Source organism: Pteropus vampyrus, unplaced genomic scaffold (assembly GCF_000151845.1).
Source record: "Pteropus vampyrus isolate Shadow unplaced genomic scaffold, Pvam_2.0 Scaffold351, whole genome shotgun sequence".
Classification (NCBI taxonomy): domain Eukaryota; kingdom Metazoa; phylum Chordata; class Mammalia; order Chiroptera; family Pteropodidae; genus Pteropus; species Pteropus vampyrus.
In genome coordinates, this window is record NW_011889132.1 from 2,386,120 (window position 1) to 2,395,476 (window position 9,357).

Consider the following 9,357-nt stretch of genomic DNA (forward strand, 5'->3'; position numbering starts at 1 on the left):
CTGTATCTGCCTATTTACCCCTCCCACCTTCTCAACCCTGGCTGATCTTTTTACTGTCTCCATAGTTTTGCTTTTTCCAGAATATTATATAATTTGAATCATATAGTATGTGACCTTTTCATATTGACTTCTTTCACTTAGTAATATGCATTTAAGTTTTCTCCATGTTTTTTCATAGTGTGATAGCTAATTTGTTTTTAGAGCTGAATAATATTCCATTGTCTGGATGTACCACTGTTTATTATTCATTCATTTACCGAAGGACATCTTAGTCGGTTCCAAGCTTTTGGCAATTATGAATAGAGCTGCTATAAACCTCAGTGTGAAAGTTTTTTGTGGATATGTTTTCAACTCTTTTGGGTAAACACCAAATAGCATGATTGCTGGATCATATGCTAAGAGTACGTTTAGTTCTGCAAGAAACCGCCGAAGTGTCTTCCAAAGTGGCTGAACCATTTTGCATTCCCACCAGCAATGAATGAGAGTTCCTGTTGCTCCACATTCAGTGTTGTCAGTGTTCTGAATTTGGGCCATTCCAATAGCTGTGTAGTGGCATCTCACTGCAGTTTTAATTTGCATTTTCCTGATGACATATGATGCGGTGCATCTTTTCATATGCTTATTTGCCATCTGTAGAGACATCACTTTTTAAAGTTCCTCGGACATTTTAGTGCAAAATTTGAAATGCAAGAGGGTAGCAAATTACTTCACATGGGCTAGATCTGGCCCACTGCCTGGTTTTGTGAATGTAGTTTTAATGGAATATAGACACACCAATTTGTTTCTGTATTGTCTATGGCTGTTTTCATGCTACAATAGCATGGTTGAATAGTTGTGACAGAGACCGTATGGCATGTGAGGGAAAGCAGAATTTACTACCCCAAAATATGCCTTTTGGGATATTGATTATTTTAAACTGGTTATTGTTAAGAAACAAAAGACTCAGAAAGAACCATTGACCTTCTCCCTAACTGCCTAAAAAAAATTAGATAGAGAATTTGCTACAGTTAACTATGGTTTAATATGAACTAGATGTGATAGACAGAGAGAAATCTAGCAAGGCCCCTTTAACCAGAGTCTTCTCTGAGTCCCATCATTAAAGATGGCCCAGTAAACATTTGTTTACCAAACATTTGCTTTTTCATCTCCATGTGAATTGCCTTCCTGTCCTTTGAAGCCCAAACCACAACCCCACCCCCAACCCTTAGTTCAAGATGGTATATGAGCCTTAACTGCCTGATCTCTTCTGGGGTCTCATAGTCTTATGGAACAACCATATGTACATACATAATAAATTTGGTCATTTTTCTCCTCTTAATCCAGTTCATGTTAATTTGACCATTAGTCCAGCCAGAAGAACTAAGAAAGGTAGAAGGAAAAATAATTTTTCTACCTCCGTGTATGCAAAGCCTGGAATATTTACTATCTGGCCCTTTATAGGAATTGTTTGCTTACCACTGCCTCAGATTTAGAAATCATCATGGCCTTTTAAGAATTACTTTAGAAAGAGCTAGGGTAGTTGTGGACTTGTACCCCAACTCAGAAAAACATGGCTTACAGCTTCAGGTTCTCTCTCAGTACTTTCTAAGGAAGGGCTCCTAATGGGATCTGAGAGAAACAGAAACAGAACAAAGTCTGAGGTAACTCTTGACCTCTACAACACAAATATTTGTTTATGAGATGCATGTTTGGAATTGCAATTTACTTATGACAAACTAGTATATGAATAGAATTCTACTGTCCAAAGGAGAGGAAGTTGGTTAGCCACTAAAGTTTGGAATTAATCCATAGCCAAGTTTCCAGTAGTAATGGAAATTTTACAGAAAATGCGCAATCTATAAGAATAAACTATAATCTCTGCAGAAGCACACAATAGAGGTTTTGCATACATGAAAACTTCCCTTATATGGGAAGACTCAATATTGGTTCTCAATTTCTTCTGCACTAATCTATAATTTCAATACAATTCAAAATGGCTTTACTTTTATCAATTAAAAATAATTGAAAAAATTATAGAAAAATGAAGATAGAAGGATTTCTAAGGGAAAATTATAAAATTTGAAATGAAGGGAGAATTCCTTTTGTTGTGGCGCGAACGATTCTGAGACCCATGGAGCCAATTGAGATTAATTATGAGCTTTTATTAGTCGGCCGGCGACTGACTCTCTACCACACAGGGTTAGAGGAGATCAGCCCCGAGCTTCCCGAGGAGGCAGCTTATAAGGTCTTTTACTACATCTTTGAATGAACGGATTACAAGAAGCAGAAGTTAGTCCTTAACTTTTTGTACACAGATAAATCTATTCAGGGAACTCTCAGCAAACAGGGCCTAATAAACAGTTTTATCATCTTTACCTTGGAATGTTGCACTTCTCCTGGGGCTGGCGCCTGGAGATATCACCTCCCTGAAACTGAGTTACTGATCTCCCTAGGGGCTGGCGCCTGGAGATACCACCTCCCTGAAACTGGAGAATTTCCGCTTTTACACTTTGCAGATGTTCAATTATTTATAATGCCTACAATGGAATGTGTTATTGGCTCAAGATTAGGTGAATCGGTGGAATATATTAATATATAAAAAATTAGCTTTTTATATCAATTGGAGAAAACAATAGATTTATTTCATTGTCTCTCAAATATGATGAAAAGTGTCCACTAATCATGAATTTGAGAAAAACTCTTTTAAAAGCTAAATGTTAAAACTTTACATTTCCTGAATGTGTGACTACGTAAGGGAATATAAATAAGGACCTGGAAATCAATAGATAGCATTTGATTATGACTTAGTCTCAGATTATGACTTAGTCTCAGACTGTCTAATAAGTGATGTTAGGAAAATCTCGTTAGTATATGTAGAAAAATAAAACCCGACCCCTTGTTCTCTCAAATATAAAGAAGATTAATTCCACATGGTTTAGGAAGCTACATAAGAAAAAAAATTATAAAGTTAATATAGAACAATTAGAAGAATATATTTGTCAACTAAGTTTGAAAGAGAACTTCTTAAATAAGGCTCAAAAAACATCAGCCACGAGACCCAGAAAAGGATTGATTTGATTACATCAAAATACAGTAGTTCTCCCCAAACCCCTACCCTCTGCTTATCTGCAGTTTCACTTTCTGTGGTTTCAGTTACCCATGGTTAGCTGTCATCTGAAAATATTAAATAGAAAATTCCAAGAATAAACGATTCATAAGTTTTAAATCATAGACTGTTCTGAGTAGCATGATGAAATGTGCTGTCCAGTTCCATCCCCTTGCCCAGTGCGTCCACACTGTAGATACTCTCTGCTCACCAGTTAGTTAGTAACTGTCTCAGTTATCACAGCGCTTGTGTTCAAGTAACCTTATTTTACTTAATAATGCCACATTCGCAAACTTTTATTACAGTATATTGTTATAACTGTTGTTTTCTTGTTAGTTATTTTTGTTAATCTCTTAATGTGCTTAATTTATAAATTAAACTTTATCATAAATATATATGTATAAGAAAAACAGTGTAATAGGGTTTGGTACTATTCACAGTTTCAGGCATCCACTAGGGGTCTTGGAACGTATCCCCCACAAATAAGGAGGTACTACTATAAAAATTTTTAAGTTTTTCCCCAATAAAGGACACCCAGAATAAATCTAACAGACAGATAAAATAAGGGAAAAAGATAGTTGTAACATCTAAAACCCATAAAAACATAAACAGAGGATATAAATAGACAATTCAGCAAAGACGATACCCAACAGGTGAATGAATATATAAAAAGATAATCAAACTCATTTGTAATCAAAAAATGAAATTACAATAACAGAAAGGTAGCACTTTACATTAGCAAATAAGAAAAAATTGCACATTGCAAGTATCAGTACACATGTGAGAAATAGGATCCCTTGTGTCCTGCTGTTGGGTATATTAACCATTGCAAATCTGGATATAAATTTGTCAGTACTTAGTCATATTAAAGTTGAACGTACTCTATGCTGTAGTGATACCACTACCATATACCTGGAAACCATTCAAGTGTCTTTAACAAATGAATGGATAAACAAATTATGATATATTCATAAAATGGAATAATATTCTGACACATGCTATATGAGTTGCTTAGGGCTTCTGTAACAATGTACCACAAACCGTGTGGCTTAAAAAACAGAAATTTATTGTCTCAGTTTTGGAAGCTGGAAGCCTGAAATCGAGGTGTCAGCAGGGCCGTGCACCCTCTGAAACTTGTAAAGAGGAGAATCATCCCTTACCTCTTCCTAGCTTCTGGTGGTTTCAGGCAATCTTTGATGTTCTTTGGGTTGGCAATGAATCACTCTAATCATTGATTATCACAGGGCATTCTTCCTGTGTGTTTCTTCACATAGCCTACTCTCTGTGAATGTCTGTATCTATGTCCAAGTTATCTATTTTTATAAAGACACCAGTCATAGGCTCCACCTTGCAGCTCCAGCACTTCACTCCCTGTCTCTCTCATCACATGACATCTTGCATATCTGTGTTTCTGTGTCTCTTCTCTTATAAGGATGCTAGTCATAGTGGAATAAGGGTCTACCCTACACCAGTAGGACCTCATTTTATCTTAAATAATTACATCTGCAATGACCTCAGTTCCAAATAAAGTCACATTCTGAGGTACTGGATATTAAAACTGCAACATATCTTTATGGGGGACAAAATTCAACCCATAATAATTAATCTTAAAACAATTACAGGCATACCTCAAAGATATTGCTGGTTCAGTTCCAGACCACTGCAATAAAGAGAATATCACAATAAAGCGAGTTACATGAATTTTTTGGTTTCCCAGTGAATATAAAAGTTATGTTTGCACTACAATGTAGTCTATGAAGTGTGCAATAGCATTATGTCTAAAAAAAAAAAAAAACAATGTATATACTTTAATTAAAAAAAGACTTTATTGCTAAAAAATGCTAATCATCATCTGAGCCTTCAGGGAGTCATATCAAAGATCGCTGATCACAGGTCACCAAAACAAATATAATAACAATGAAAAGTTTGAAATATCGCAAGAATTATTAAAATGTGACACAGAGACACAATGTGAGCAAATGCTGTTGGAAAAATGGCACCAATAGACTTTCTCAGTGTAGGACTGCCACAAACCTTCAGTTTGTAAAAATACTGCAATATCTGTGAAGCACAATAAAGCGGAGAGCAATAAGACGAGGCATGCCTGTATTTTGAGTGAAAGAAGCTTGACAAGAAAATGTTTATACTGCATGACCCTATTTAAATAAAACTTCGAGAAATTCAAATGAATATATAATAGCATAAAAGGGTTGCCTACAGATGAAATGGCAGGGGGCAGTGTTGAGAGCTAGAAAGAGAAACTATAAAAGGCCATGAGGAAATTTGAGGAAATGATGCATATGTTTATCATCATGATGATTGCAGGGATGTATACATATATGAAAATTTATGAAACTATGCACTTTAAATATGTGCAGTTTATTCAATGACAATTATGCCTTATTATTTATGTTAAAAATAGGTGTAAGTTTTCATGTTCCTAAAAAAGTATTAAGTATTATGCATTTCAGGATTTTATACTTTATGTAGGCTTTGAAACTGATATAAAGAAAAAAGGCATAATGATGTCTTAACTCACAATTTAGCTTTATTTTTTGACCTACGTAGGCACACTTGCTATTGGAGGGAAGTATGTATTATTTTATCAATAATTCTAAGTAGAATGTCATGCTTTTTTTAGTCATAATGTGATGGTCTAAATATATATGCCTGGACATACAATACCCCTAACCTATGTCCCCAGGAAATAATTAAACCAATTCTACTCTCATTAAATTTAAGTGAGTTCCAGGCGCTTTAATTATTTTTGCCTCTCAAAGAATAGAGCAGATATTATTGTGTAAATATTAATAGTGGTCCTGGTCTATAAATTAATTCTTTTTGCACTCTTCCTTGCAAACACGCTTATTCCATCACAGCATTAATGCAACAGTCGGGTAACGGGCCATCTATCATGCAAACTGTTTAACTATGGTGACAAGAAAGGATCCATTTATATCACAAACCCAGAGAACATTAAATCCTGTTGTTTAAAAGTGTTATTTGGCAATGAGTTTACTCTCCATACCTCCCTTTAACTACTCTTACTTAACTCAGGAGAAACAAGGGGAAAAAAATTTCTCCAAACCTCTCATCATTCTCTTTCTATCCTCTCTCTTTCCCTATTCTTCCCTAATTATTATTCTGCCCCGTCCCCTACCTTTTTATCTCCTATTCTATTGAAACTCCTTCATTAAAAAAAAGTATTTATTATTTCTGCTGATTTAGTAAAATGACAAGAAAATGAAGTATCCAGAAAACTTTGGGGTTTTGTATTTTTTAAAAAAATCATATGGTAATATGGCCCAAAATGGTTAAACTGACTTCTTTTAAAAATACATATCATTGTTCCTTTTTCCATGGTTCAGATACAATTGTTTATTCTTATTTCAGCTTTGAGAGTTTGTGATCACACAGGTATTTGTTACAGATAAACTTTGTAAATGACAAGTTTAAAAAAAGGAATTGAGAATAAAAATTTTAGATTACATCTAATAAATACTGTTTATTTAATAACATGTTTTGCAAATAAAAATACCTTAATCATAAGTTAGGCTAGGGCTTAATAGTTTATATGAAAAAAATTATCATTTTCTGACATCTAAAATATCTAGCAGTTTATAAAATATTCTAGATATGCAGAAGAAATGGAAAAACTATTAATTCAGCCTTAGGCTTTTCTTAACTTTTTATTTGGTAAGACAGTATAACCTTTTATTTCTCTTGCACCAAAAGTAAAATAAATATCAAAACTTAAAAATTCAAAAATATAATTTCTACTGGGTTTATAGTTATCTTTGCCAAGTATATAGTATATCTTATATCTCATATTTAATATATCTTACATAAATAATCCAATTTTCTCTTTTTAAGAATTCCTTGAATAGGTGTTAGAATTTTTTTTAAGAGTAACTGATTTTTCATTCAACATTATGTAGTCTGGCTGATGAAACTTTATATGTGGTATGTCATATTTTATTTCAGGAGTCTCCCAGCATTCTTTTCTTTTCCTAAGGCATCAAAGAGCAGTTCTTGGTCTAATTATTTTTCCCATTTCTTCCTAGTTATATTTCAATCCAACATGCATGATGTTTCATTCTTTACTAATCTTGCCTCACTTTTCCATGGACTATTTGCTGCCAATTTTTTTGGTGGGCATTTTACCCTCATAAAAACATTGTTAGTATACATCTATTATAGAGACATGTTGTGGTTAAAAGGATGAAAGATCAATGTATAAATGAGTAAATGTCACTTTGTCTGAGAATACTTGTTCTAGCATCTTGCTTCATATGCCAGGCAGGTTTATTCACACCTTCTACTGAACTCACTTTGTTTTTATTATGGATATAATGTCTCTCATTTTTTATTTTGGTTTTATGTGTATCTCTCGTGTAGATAACGAGCTTCTTATGGACTAGGTCTAGATTTTACCAATATTTATATGCCTGGAATATAGGAGAGCTTTAATAAACATATATTGAATTACTGTAGAAATACTCCATGGTTTCCCTTTGCGCATATTTATTAATGACATATTTTCATTTTTAATGAGATGTTATAAATCTATTATTTTAAAATGCATGTATTTCTTCTCATTTCATGGAATTTTAGTCAGGAGTTAGGAGATGCATGTTCTCTGACAGTAGACATATTTTTATAAAAACTATATTAACAAAATGAGAATCTCGAAAATGATTTTTTTCTTCTGGATTTTTATTTAAAATATAAGAGGAGGGAATAGGAATATACCTATAGATGAAATATAAGGAAATATGACAAATAGTTTCTTATGTGGTCTACTTTTAATTGTTGCTAATTTGGATATGTCATCTCAGAGAAGGAAATATATATATATATATGTTTGTAGATGCAGAATTAATTTATGATACACATAATGTAATGAAAGTAATGTATGTTTGTGTATGCATGTGTGTATATATATGTGCATATAAGTTGTACGTATACATATAAATCCTACACTTTCTAATTTTCCAGTGACTCAGTGAATTACAGAAGCTAATCATATTGTTATGGCACATATAATGTAATTTTGAATTGCACACTCCCTATTTCTTCATTATGTGCTTGAATAAAGAATATGAATATAGCCAAGAGACATACATTATTTTTCTTATCTACCGAGAGATGATAAATATGATGTTATCATTTTACACAAACACATATCATATACTTTTCCCACAATCTCTTTTTCCATACTAATTTTCTTCTCATCCATGTAGTTTAGATGGAAGAAGGAGCTGCTTTGGACCTTTAGATTTTTTTGGAAAATACAAGGGTCATTTGTACTCTCTTGTCCCATTCCCTACTCCAGGATAAGAGGCAATCAGCTGTTCTCACTCCACAATCCATTCCCCAGTCCCATTCTAACTTCCTCCTCATTCTGGAGAGAAGTAATGACCTCATGACATTTTAAGTCCGTTGAAAGGAGGAGATTTAGATCCCCCTTAGACTGGTTGGCTTATTTTCCTTCTTTTTTTTTTCCCCTCCCTATTTAATACTTTTGATTTCTAAGTCTTTGAAACCAAATCATGTTTGTATCTGGGGAAATTGATTTGAAATGCCTTTAATAGCTAAACATAAAACTCATCAGTTTTATAACAAATAGAGGAAAAAAATGAATGATTTCCACATCAACTTGGAGCACAGTGCAACCTAACATGTGCGCGGAAGGAATCTTTGGTATTGTGTTCTTAAATGATGATTGAATTGTCATGTTCATTTAGGGAAACCTCTAAAATCACCATTTTTTTGTTGTTTATATGAAGAAAGAGAACTAACTGACATTTAATGGTCATCTAATATGAAACATGATCTTTGCTTTAGAAAAGTTGAGTGGAAAGATCGTAGGCTGATTTATAAAACATCACCCTAGAAACAAGTTCTAGCACGTCCGTCGGAGGCCTCTGCTTTCTGTGACGCTCCAGGCTTCTTCACTTTACCTCTGCCCGGCCCGTTTTAGTGGGATCTTGCTAGAATACCCTAACCGTGATTGGTGGCCGGGTTCACCCTTTGTCCTTGGTGCAGAGAACGAAAGGAAGACAGGTAGGGCTTACGACTTGGACCACTTAAGACCCGTTTTGGACTGAGGTGGCACTAGATATGCTCAGTGATTCGCTTTCCCGGGAGCTGTGCACTAGGTAGTATCACTTCCACCTCCGGTCTGTTTAGACCACATTCATTAATGAATTAACATACCTCTCAGTAACCCAGTAATCTTAGTCACACTTTTATTTATGGACTTTCTAAGG